A 13,330-nucleotide genomic window follows, 5' to 3' on the forward strand; every position below is an offset into this window, starting at 1 on the left:
GAAAAATACTAGCACAATTGAGAATACAACGTTGACCGATTTCTGGGATGAACAATAGTAAGAAGTGGGTGCTTCAGGGAGAAATTGGGTAGGTAAGGGGCTAAATTATTAACAGAAAACCTCTGGTGATGGTTTGAAGCTGGTGTCTGAGAACTTCCTAGGGTTGAACTGGTCTATTAGTCATAGCTCTGCCCTGACTCAATTCTGCATTCCAGGAAAGTAGGGACTGTCTAGCATGTAGGACATGGCAAGTACCCAATAAATGTTTGTAACAGTTGGCTTTATCTCGTATTCCTATTTTATTTTCCCTTCTTACCATTTTATTTATACTTTCTTTCACAGGTTTCCTTCATGGAACAAGAAGGGTTATAAATAAATACTATATAAAGGTAAATGAAATGTTCTTGAAGAGCAAAAGGAAGAATGTAAACAGTGCCATGTGAATGAGTGTCATAAAGACTTACAAACCCAGGTGCTATGGGCTTTCAAAGGATGGAGAAGTCACATATGGATACAGGAGCCCAGTGAGGTTTCATAGAAGAGGTGATTTTGACACTCCTATAAGCATAGATAGGAGTGTGACTGGCAGAGAGGATTCTGATAGATGAAGAGAGCCTACTCTTCTAATTTGTTTAATAAATTTTACTCAAATATTTATTTACTGATTCTAAGAGAGAAGCTTAGGATACAAAATATAACAATATAACTGGTAGTATCGGCGTAACGAACAGTGAACCAGGAAGTCTATCTTTTTTTTCGGCCATGAAAAGAATAATGGGAGATTCCAGTTGAGAGGGGAAAACAAATTTATCAGAATTTAGGATTAAGGATACTCCAAGCTACTATTTGAATTTTTTAAAGCAGTTGTAATGTCTACTATTCATTCTATGATTGTCTCAGTCCATTCGGGTTACTATAACAGAATATCATAGACTGGGTGGTTTATAAACATCAGAAATTTAATATTCACAGTTATAAAGGCTGGAAAGGCCAAGATCAATCAGGAGGCCAGCAGATTCAGTCTGGTGAAGGTCCACTTTCTGGTTCACAGAGGCCATGTTTTTCCTATGTCCTCAGAGAGTGGAATGAGAGAACTCTGGTCTCTTCATCCCCTTATATAAAGGGCACTAACCCCATCCTTGATAACGCCACCCTGATGACCTAATCACCTGCCAAATGCCTCTAAACATCATCACACTGGGCATTAGGTTTCAACATGTGAATTTGGGGGGGTGGGGAACACAAACATTCAGTTTCTAGGAGTGATCGAAGTCAAAATGCACTACTTCCCAGGCTAACAAGTCCTATTCTTGGCCCAATAGAACCCACTAATCATTTCCTTACATCTCATGCTCACCTCTACCTGCCTGCTCTAGCCTCACCTGAGAGTAATGTCCAGCTCCAGAGCATCTTCCAAGGCTGCAGGAGACTAGGTTCTCTTGTGGGAAGGGTCTCCTCAGCTTCATAGGACTATTCAAATCCTCTCATATCCCTCTTTCTCTTTAGGGAGATCTATCACATGACCCTGATGAACTCAAGAGGGTGAAGCTTCAAGGACACCCAGACCCTTTTACATCTGGACCCAAAGAATGAAGGCTTGAAATAAATTGGTCAGGGACTATCCATTTTCCCCAATGGCTGCCATGCAGGAACAAGATCCTTTTCAAGAGAGACACCACCTGCTGCTTGCCCACAAGTGTGTGGCTTTACCCCATGGCCTCCACAGGCCATCAGACAGGCATACCACACAAGCCTAAATCTTTCATTTGCATCAAGAGGGCTGGAGGAGTTTTACCACCACACTCATCTGTGGCTGGGATGCTGGACTGCTATTTTGTCTCTCAGGATCTCCTCTAGTTTCCAATGAGCACTAGAGCCCTGCCGTATGTAAGCAGATCAGTTCACTGGAGCCCTAATTCTAACACCCAGAAAGTAACAGTCCTATTTCTCAGGACTGCATCCTGTTTCCAGGATCCCTTCCTGACATACTCTTTGCAATATCCCTCTGAATCCAAAAAGCCCTGCTTCCCAGCCTTGTCCTGCCTCTTGGATAACAGAACTTGAATTCTGATGCCAGACTGCATTGGACTAAAGCAGTATTTTCCAAACTTACTGCCATAAAAAGTCAGGTGCACTCATGAAAAATACAGAATCCCAAGCCCTTCTCCTAGAGGTGCTGGTTCAGGACGTCCGAGGAGGGCCTGACAATGTATTTTTAACAAGTACCCTAGATGATCCATCCCTAGGACTTTTTGCCACTTAGGGAAAAAGTGAATTAGAGTTTGCTATACCTTCTTAGACCTAGTGATTTAGACTTTTAGTCCCTTTCTAAAGGGGAGGTCAACGCTTTTGTCCCAGTTAATTCCCCCTGGTTCCAACCCCGGCCAGCTCTTAATCCAGCCCTTCTTTCTTCCACATTCCCAGCATGTCTTACAGACAGGGTCACCCAGACCATGACACTTCTTTTACCCAGAAGGACCTCCCTGACCCATGATTTTGTCACTTGCCTATAGAGAACCATCTCTACCTAAGAGTTCCTACCCCCACCTGCTGAGCCTCTTGGATTCATTCCCTTGAACAGAATTGCAGGCCCATACCAGGACGGAATTTTGTACATTCCATGGACATGGTGATTTTAATCTCTGGGCCTTCCTGAAAGGGCACCAGCTCTTTATACCCATTAGTTTCTCTTGGTCCTTATTGGCAGCTTCCTCTTTGTTGGACAGCCTATGATGTAAGCAGCCTATTTATGATCATTCTTGCTCTTCAAAACAACATATAAATATGGCATAAATCACACTGTCATGCATATGCCTATATTCCCAAATAATTTTTCCTTGTTGTCTAATGCATACAAAATTAGTCTATAGAGTTTAACCATAAAACCAGCAATTATACTAACCACTTATTTAACACCTTTATTTATGCAAGCCATTTTATAAATACAATAATATATTAAATTTTTTCTTTATATTTATCATCTCCCTGAGAATGAGCCCATACTCTCAACGTCTTCTTTTTTTTTTTTTTTTGCAGTACACGGGCCTCTCACCGCTGCGGCCCCTCGCACCACGGAGCACAGGCTCCGGACGCGCAGGCCCAGCGGCCATGGCTCACGGGCCCAGCCGCTCCGCGGCACGTGGGATCCCCCCGGACCGGGGCACGAACCCGCGGCCCCTGCATCAGCAGGTGGACTCCCAACCACTGCGCCACCAGGGAAGACCCCTCAACTATGTTTTTACTCCTACTTATCCTTCAGAGCACTAGAATGCACAGATACACAGTAAGCAAGCAACAACTGACTACAACATTAATGAATCAAATAAATGAGAGACTTAAGTTATATCACAACTGAGTGATAGTGAGAACGTTAATCAACCGCAAAGACTAGAATGCCTGAAAAATCATTTGTTAGAGGATTTCATGTATCAACCATGAATGTCAAGGAAGAAGAAAGGTCTGCATTTTTAGCTCTTTGGGCCATCCTAGACATCCAAGAGGGCCAAATATGAATGTATTGGATAAGTGGGAAATAAAATAGAACAAACAAAAAAACAACAAAACCCAGACTTCCCCTCCTACCTGAAAATAATGAATGTGAACATTGGTGGAAATCTAGAAAGTGGTGCTTTCCATGTATATGTTGGTGTAGATCCAATGTGGAAGTTGATTTAGGGTTGGTAAAGCTGAGGAATACGAGAAGGAGTTAGTTCTACTGCCCAGGAATTCTTAGATATCATGATAGCCTTCTCTGAAATGCCTCCTTTTAAATCAGTGGCATTCTGAAAAATAGAAAGCTGTAACAGGAAAAGGATGGGATTGATGGGAGTTAATGAAGGAATGGTCAGTCACTCACTAAGCCCTTCAGTACCTCCCAAGCTCTGTGCATGGTGCTTTGCTCATGCTATTTCAGTCTGGACAGCAGCTTATACATGAGAAAACTGAAGCTCCTGGGAAGTGAAGTAACTCGTCATCCAGTGGCAGAGTTAGGATACTAACCAAGGTTGGTCTGACTCCAGAGATAAAGTTCTTTTCCCAACATCAAGTGACCAATTCAAGTCAACAAAAAAGCTATTGAGCACTTGTGTCGGTACCTGTTCTGACATCAGGAGTATTGCATGGAACACAGATAAAACCCCTGCCTTCAATGAATCTATATTCTAGGGATTCTCAAATCATCATTCGGGATATTTAAGATATCTTTAAAATGTCTGGAGAGACACTGAGAAAGGAATGACGATGCTATCTGGGTCCTAAATTAACAAGAACCCCATCCAGAGATATTCTGCCGTCATTTCTATAAGGCTCACTAGAACCTGGGCAACTTTTTTCTTTATTTCAAAATCAATGAAAGTCAGAGAAGACATACAGGCACTGAATGATATTAGAAAGGGACTAATTAATGTCTCATAAATGTTAATTTCATGATTCATCTGCAACTACTACTACTCTACAGCACCAAACTGTATTATATAGCCGTAGGTACCAGGGTCCACTTTGGTAGTTATTTGTGTCATATTTAATAAAAGAAGTCATATTCTCCATTCCACACAGACACTCCATGTAGCTGCAATTGTAATTCCTATTGTGGCCTCCCTTGACCTCAAAACGTCCAAAGGCTTTGGAGAAGAGTTTAGAGTGGCCAAAACTACAAAGGAAATTAAACTTAGCAAGCCATTTCCAAGAATCTCAAAAGTTTGTTTATATTACTGAGCAACGTAGAATCATTCTTGAATATCAAACAGAAATCTTCTTTTGTATCGATATTTCTTTTTCCTTTTAAGGATAGACTAAAAATCAACTCAGGATTATTGCCTTGAGATTTGGTACCATATTGACCTAAAGATTCAGGGTAAGCATCAACCTTAAAACAATTTTGGGAAAACTTACTTTGACCTCTGTAGTACGAAGAGGTCTTGCATTGGAATGAGAAAATTAGCAATTTTAAGCATGTTCTTATATTGCCAACATTTTGACCAAGGCCAATACTGCAGAAAATATTACCACCTTATTCTTGTTTATTCCAGTCCCTTCCCAAATGTCTCCTGAAGAACACTCATAAAAGTGAGCCATCTAGGGATTGAGGGCAACTGGAGGTACCTTTATTCATTTGTAGTTTTTTTTTTTTCAATCTAAATGCATTCTTGCCATGCAAAGGAATAATTCAGAGGTTTAAATGCTGAGGCTCTTACTCTTGGTAATGTATAAAAAATAAGAATTTCTCTTCTCTGCCTCACCTATACCTGCTGGTCAAGATTCTTCCAATACCCCATCCTCTCTCCAGAAATACACAGAAATGCACACAGACTAGGGACCAAATTCATAACTATAAATGGAAATTACTGAGGGAAAAAGAAACTATGACTAAAAGGAAACATTATTTAGGAAATCATTACTGGAAAATTGCTACGGATTATTGCAAACCTTCCTTTCTTCCTAAAACACTTAATATCATTTCCATAGGTACTCAAAGAACATACACTCTGGCATTAAAAAGAAAAAAGAAATCTTTCATATATCTAATTATTTCCTTCCACTGATTTTTTAAAAATATTTTTTAAAAAATAAACTTTATCTTTGAAGTAATTTAAGGCACACAAGAAATTATAAAAATAGTAGAGTTCCCATGTACCCTTCACCCAGCTTCCCCAATAATAACATGTTACACAGCCTTAGCACATAGCCAAAGACAGGACATTGATGTTTTTCAATATTATTAACTCACCTTATTATTAACGTGTAGTCCTTATTCGGATCTCACAAATTTTACATACATTTTTTTCTTTTCTTTTTCTGGTCTATTGTTATATGAAATTTTACCACAGGTGTAGATTCAAGTAACCAACACCTCAGTCAGGATATAGAACTGTTCTATAACCACAAAGAAACTCCCCAGTGTTATTCCTTAATTGTCACACCCCTCCCCCAGCACTGGCCTGGGCAAACACCCATCCATTCTCCATTACTGTAACTTTGTCATTTGGAGGCTGTTATAATATATAATCATACAGTACATAAGCTTTTGAGATTGGCTTTTTGTGTTTGTCCTTAAGATCCAACCTTTACACTGATTTTTAAAGTTCACTTAAGCAAAACTTAAAATAAAACCAAAAACACCTTGTGATCAGAACTTATCTAAGTTTTTTCCACTTGCACTATTCAGGGAAAAAAAATTCAGAATAATTAGTGTTTTGTTTTTTAAAAGAGAGAGAATGATTGCATGTGCAATTTGGAATGAACTGCAGAGCTGCTAATGGCATTACTCTTTGGAGGAGGTTAAGAAGAAACGGCTTTGGCAAGTTGAAGCATCTTATTTTGGCCTCCCTAAAACTATGACATTGGGATCATTGGAACCACAAGCATTTTGGTTTGTTGCTCAAATAGTTGTTACTCTTTGTGGAGAGCAGACTAAAGTTTTGAACATAAAATCTGCATTAAGAACAAGTTTAGGGACTTCCCTAGTGGCACAGTGGTTAAGAATCCACCTGCCAATGCAGGGGACACGGGTTTGATCCCTGGTCTGGGAAGATCCCACATGCCGCAGAGCAACTAAGCCCTTGCACCACAACTACCGAGCCTGCGCTCTAGAGCCCGCGAGCCGCAACTACAGAGCCTGCGTGCCACAACTACTGAAGGTCATGCACTCTAGGACCTGCATGCCACAACCACTGAACCCGCGTGCTGCAACTACTGAAGCCCGAGCGCCTAAAGCCTGTGCTCCACAACAAGAGAAGCCGCCGCAATGAGAAACCTGCACACCACAACGAAGAGTAGCCACCACTTGCTGCAACCAGAGAAAGCCCCACATGCAGCAACGAAGACCCAATGCAGCCACAAAAAAAAAAAAAAAAAAAAAAGAACGAGTTTAACAGAACCCTGAACTTGATCAAATGCCAATTACTGCACTATTTCTGTATCTGCAATCAGGAATACTATCTAGGAAAAGGAGCAGATTTTCATAACCATTTCTATCATAAACAAAGTGGCACATTTGCAAAGAGTCTATTAAAATATGTTTGCTACTTCTCTCAGAATTTTAAATGCTTTTATTTTAAGACTTTAATGTAAAATCTGTGTGAGGCTAAATTTTAATAAGTTGAGTCAATCCTTCATGGCAGAAAGAGCATTTGTGGAGAATACAAAATAATTCAGAAAAGTGGACTTCCTAAAGGGCTCTTTGTAGCATAAAAACTGTTTCAGAAATATGGTAGCAAGTTGTATCCAGGAACTATTAAATTGGTTTTTAAATATATGTAAATGGGAATGCCCAGCTAAACCACTACTGTAACAGTCACACGTCTCTAATGGGTATTCCCAGCTGGCAGCTTTCCATTTCCAGGTTCCTATAACTACTTCAGTCAGTGTATTTGGCCTTGAGCCTGAACCACTTGCTCTGAGGACACAGAGCTTCTGAGCTCTTCATTCAGTCTTCTGTTGATAGCCTCCCCTCACTTTTCAGACTTCCTATTACAACCTTGGCAATGCTGCCTTGGGCTCCCCTAGGTGGACTCCTGCCTTGAAAGGATTCAGGTTTTATGAGGGAGGAGACAGGTTTTATGAGGGACCCAGGGGGTCCCTTTGCAGATCCTCAAGCTGTACTACCAGAGGCCAGCAGTCTCTGTCAGGACATACAGACCACCCAATTCCAAGTCCAACTTAAAAATCATAACTTTTCTGCACACGTCCAGGTGTGCAAGAGATGCTATGCACAGTGCAGCTGGACAGCTCTCTTCCTAAAGCATCAGGCCCAGTGATTCAGAAGAGGTCTTCAAAGTGGGTTAACTAGTTAGGGGGTTAACCCAGCAGCGGGAATGAGGATCTCATTGGGGGAAGGGGAGTAGAAAATGTACCCAGAGGTCATGGTGTTAGAGATAGTAGCCATTCCAGAAGGCATGTAGGCAACAGGCCACAAAGAGGTACAACAAACCACACCAGGTGGTCATCCCAGCAGGACAGAGCACAGGGCAATGAGCAGCTAGAAGAAGCAAGATGGTGGAGATGCAGCTAGTGGGCAGGGTCGGGAAAGTTTGGAAGCAGATTACCACGGCAGGAGTAAGGCTTCGGGGAGCACAGAACTGTCCTTGTTACTGGCACTGGAGTACAAATTTAGAGTTGGAGCACAGGTATAAGGTAAGGAAGGGAAAGGAAAGGGCACTGAAACTGATAGGCAGCTGACTAACCTAGGTGCTTTAAGCACATGATCTCATTTAATCCCCACAACCACCATGCAAAATAGGAATTATTATCCTCATTACACAGGAGAGAAAACTGAAGTTCAGAGAGGCTATCTAGTTTTGCCATAATCACAGAGGTAACATGTGGGGTAGCAGAATTTGAATTCAGGACAGTCTAACTCCAAAGATATTGTTGCTAAATTCACATTATCATTTATCATATTTATGATTATCTAATGCCAAATCTTTGAGAACACAGCCCCCAATGCATATTTGCCCAAAGCATATTTCTCCTCATATCATGTGTTTTTTCCTCCTTAAATTATATGGTACCATAAATTAGAGACTTAAAATAGTCTGAATTCACTTCCAGTGGCTCTGGGATGGGGAGTAGAGTCAGACCTATCCTGGAATGGCGCTTGGAAACAGCCAAGAGGAAAGCAGGATGCTGGATGAACAAGCCAGACCTAGGCTTCTGAGGGTCCCCAGAGGATACAGCTATAGCAAAAGCAGAGACCAAAACATGAAGAATAGAGCTGGGGTGTGACTGCTGAGCCCAGGCTGAACACAGAAAATTAGACTCCTCCAGTGAACTTTTCTCAGCACTCCACAGGCACATAGTGGGGACAGATGACTCTAACAGGGGGCTGGCTTCAGCCCTAAGAAACTGGGAAGAGGATATGTAAACATATTGATTTGGGGGGCACAGATATTCATTGTAATTTATAACAACATTTTTAATAGTGCTGATAATAACATAATTTAAATGGATTTCAAATTTTCCTCCTAAATTTCATCCGTATTTTTATAATATAAATATTTTCAAATAAAGAATAATCAGACATGTATCCTTTCCAGTTTTGATAACAATCCGCACTGGAAAGTCCAGGCAATGTAATTTTTTAAAATTAAGGACCAAAATTTATTTGGTATTTCAGAGCACCACCTGGTGGATTAGTTAACAATAACAGCCCAGAAAAAAAGTGAATCAAAATGTCTCTGAAACGAGTGATGGAACCCTGTGAGGCTCATCCCTTCTTTTTCCTCTCTTTGGCTCTCATTCTTTTTCTCTCTCTTCCTCTCCCTCTTTTCATTTCCTATCCAATCTCTCCTGCCTCTTTTTACACTTTAAGCTTGTCCTGCTTCTGTGAGTACTGCTGAGTCCTCAGAGTGGCTAAGGAGCTCGCTTATGCCTAATTTCATAAAATCTAAGGGGGGCTTCCCTGGTGGCGCAGTGGTTGAGAGTCCGCCTGCCGATGCAGGGGACATGGGTTCGTGCCCCAGTCTGGGAAGATCCCACATGCCAGGGAGCGGCTGGGCCTGTGAGCCATGGCCGCTGAGCCTGCGCGTCCGGAGCCCGTGCTCCGCAACGGGAGAGGCCACACAGTGAGAGGCCTGTGTACCACCACACACACAAAAAAAAATCTACGGGGTTTCTAAATTTCAAGTATAAAGGCAAATATATTTGAAGTTGCAAAATTCAGTCTTGTTCCAGAGACTGAATCTTTCTGCTCAAGGATAGGTTTGTGTTTTCCAAGGAGGAGTTTTTGTTCATCTGTTTTACATAGAAACCATCATCCTGTTAGAACCCCTCTTTCATATTTTATTTGTAAATAATGACTAAAGTTGACTAACTTATAGTGTTTTAGGCAGTTGTCCTGATCTAGTTGCCCACTGACTTTTGAGAAAGAGAAGGTTGGTTTGGAGCAAACGTCTTAAATGTCTCTGATCCCAAATGACCCATTAGTAATATGAATGAGTGGAAGGGAGCAAGCAAAGACATTAGGGAGTGGTGGAGACTGGGGACCTAGAGATCTCATGACTTGTCCACAGGGGTATACATTATTCTGATCCTGCCAGCTCTTTCTGTTTTTAAAGGGAAGCCAAGGGACTTCCCTGGTGGCCCAGTGGTAAAGAATCCACCTTCCAGTGCAGGGGATGCAGGTTCAATCCCTGGTCAGGGAACTAGGACCCCACATGCCATGGGGCAACTAAGCCAGCGCGCCACAACTACTGAGCTCGCACGCCTCAGCTAGAGATCCTGCGTGCTGCCAACTACAGAGCCCACGTGCTCTGGAGCTTACACGCCACAACTACAGAGCCCACGTGCCCTAGAGCCTGTGTGCCTCAACTAGAGAGAGAAAACCCTGCACGCCACAACTAGAGAGAAGCCTGTGCACCTCAACAAAAGATCCTGCATGCCTCAACAAAGATCCTGTGTTCTACAACTAAGACCCGATGCAGCCAAAAATAATTAAATAAATAAATAATAAAAATTAACAGAAAAATAAAGCGAAGCCGAAAAGCTTGATTTTTATGAGAGAATTTACCAAAAAAATGCCTGCAGGCCAGAAGTGGCCAATAGGCCAACCTCTGATTTGAAGTTGTGGGAAATTGGACGTCATTCACTGGATGATAGACTATGAATGAGTAAGCAGTCTGCAGCTAAAACCCAATCCAATCCCTAAACAGATCACTTTTACCATGCCCAAGAACCTCTACCACTTCACAATCAGCAAGTCTGTGTCATTATCCCCTGTTCCTTAACAGTCTTAATACAGGATCATGGAGAGTTAAGATGTCCTGGCAGTGGCCTTTTATCCCTGTGACTATCCATGTGCCTTGAAATAATCCAAGGTTCAGATTTCAGCTCCAACTAGAAACAGTTTGGCAGAGCTGGGAAAAGCAGCTGTGGAGCTCATGGGCTTGAAGTTTGCACTGCATTTCCAAACAAATTAATGTGCAAGTTTTAAAATATATTTAAGCAAAAAATATCTTAACTCAAATTTGGGCCATCTTACCTTACAACTAAGCTTCCCCATCCATACACTCTACTGGGGCAATAAGAGGCAACCAATCGCTAACTGACATAGGAAAGATGTTGACACCATTTACACATTTTAAAGAGAAAAATATTAGCTTCCTTCTTCAGAGTTCTCCAGGAGACAGTGCAGCATTTTTTGTTCTTTGTTTGGCATGGAAATAACTCATAGAGGACACAACCGTGATATTTTAAAAACCGTGATATTTTAAAAAGTATCATGGCAAAAAAGACAAAGGATGTCTGTCTGCTTGGGCTGCCATGACAAATACCATAGACTGGGTGACATAAACAACAGAAACTTATTTCTTCATAGTTCTGGAGGCTAGAAGTCCAAGGTCAAGGTGATGGCTGACTCAGTTCCGGATGAGGACCCTCTTCCTGGCTTGCAGACAGCCACCTTCTTGCTGTGTCCTCACGTGGCCTTTCCTCATTGCATGCACATGGAGAGAGCGCCCTCTGGTGTCTTTTCTTATAAGACACTATACCTATCAGATCAGGGCACCACCCTTATGACCTCATTTAACTTTACTTCCTATGGAACCCCATCTCAAAACACAGCCGTGCTGGGTGTTAGGGCTTCAACATACAATCTGGGGGTGGGGGGAGGGACACAAACATTCAGCCCATAACAAAGGAGCTGCACTGTACTTTTTTTTTTTTTTTTTTTTTTTTTGCGTTTCGCGGGCCTCTCACTGTTGTGGCCTCTGCGGTTGCGGAGCACAGGCTCCGGACGCGCAGGCTCAGCGGCTGTGGCTCACGGGCCCAGCCGCTCCGCGGCACGTGGGATCTTCCCAGACCGGGGCACGAACCCGTGTCCCCTGCACCGGCAGGCAGACTCTCAACCACTGCGCCACCAGGGAAGCCCTGCACTGTACTTCTTTATCATTTGCAGAACTCCTCTTGAAACCAAAATATTGACAATTAAATCATCTCCTTTTTTAAAATTATAAGTTCTAATGTTGGATTCTTTATTTTAGCCAAATTACTTTCAAATCTCTTTACCCTGACCTACAATCTTTTCAAACTCTAATAGGTATATTTGCTGTTACCTTTAGATATTTGCTAGCCTTTCATAATGTTTCAACTTGGTCTCTGAAACAATCCTTCCTTTATTGCTAAATAATTTCCAAGTTTTAGCCTTCCTGGGACTTCAAAAAATAAACTTTATTGTTACTTATAATGTAAACAATAGGTACGACTTTTTTTCAGAATTTGCTTTAGAACTCTGGGAAGTCTTCAATTTATAATTCCTATCAGAAAATTGGACTTAATAACATTCTAGACCTCTCAATTTTATCTTTGTTCCTTGGGAAATGAGCTACCTGACCAAGCAAATCTGGTTTTGAAGAATAATAACTTGTCATATTTTCAGTTATTTATGATTTTTAAAAATAGAATCCCTTTAAATACTTTTTTGAAAAAATACTGCAAAATGCCCTCAGGTACTAGACATTAGTCAAAGGTCTTGCTCCTCCCATTTCCCCTCTGTAAGCCATGTCTGGCCTACCCCCTGGCAGCAGCTGATTAATGGACAACTGACCCAAGGCTGGACTGGCCTGATCAGATTTTTTTTTCTCACAGGAATTTGGAAGAAGGACGGAGAAAGCCTAAGGCAGTAAGATATTAACGCTGGGTCTGAACAGACTTGTCAGCCAAGGGCACCATTTGAGGGCAGTGCAGATGAGTCACGCCCAGGACAGCAAAGGAAGCCAGCTCTCAGAAAGCAAGAGGAATGAAGCAGGTGCACAAAGCAAAGCAAAGAGAAGCAGCCCTGGCAACCTAGAAAAACCTTCTCCACAGTTCCCACTTCTCATCCTTCTGAGCCTCCACTACAGTTAAGTGGACTTAGAGTGGAGTCAGTTCCTTACGGTCTTAAAATAGAGTATATTAATAGAAAAGTTGAGGTCTAGTTAGGCCAACAGATCAGGAGATGACTGCCATGCAAAGACAGTTCCCAAGAGCAGTGGGCCACAGGAGGAAGCACCGGGGTTGCTCATTAAGCAGAAGGAGAGGGGAACAGTGATCAAGAGCCTTTACTGTGGTTCCCACTGAAAGGGACAGGGGAGACTGAGTTAGTAGGTTTAGGATTGACAAGTTTGAAGAATTTCAGCAAGCTCTGGGGCACAGGAGTTGTACCTAGTTGTTTGGTGCCTGGCCCTGGGGTCACTAGAACAAGTGTGCAATGGCCCAGAGTGTAAGAGCCTGAGAAAGGAGATGGTCGGTGGTGTGAACTCTTGATTGGGTGGTCTGCATTTCAGAAGTGTGCCCCTGGTGAGAGGGCTCCTCCTGAGGGGGCTGGGAGGGAATGAGAGAGGCAGGAGGCCAAGAAAAG

This window comes from Hyperoodon ampullatus (genome assembly GCF_949752795.1).
Source record: "Hyperoodon ampullatus genome assembly, chromosome: 1".
Taxonomy (NCBI): domain Eukaryota; kingdom Metazoa; phylum Chordata; class Mammalia; order Artiodactyla; family Ziphiidae; genus Hyperoodon; species Hyperoodon ampullatus.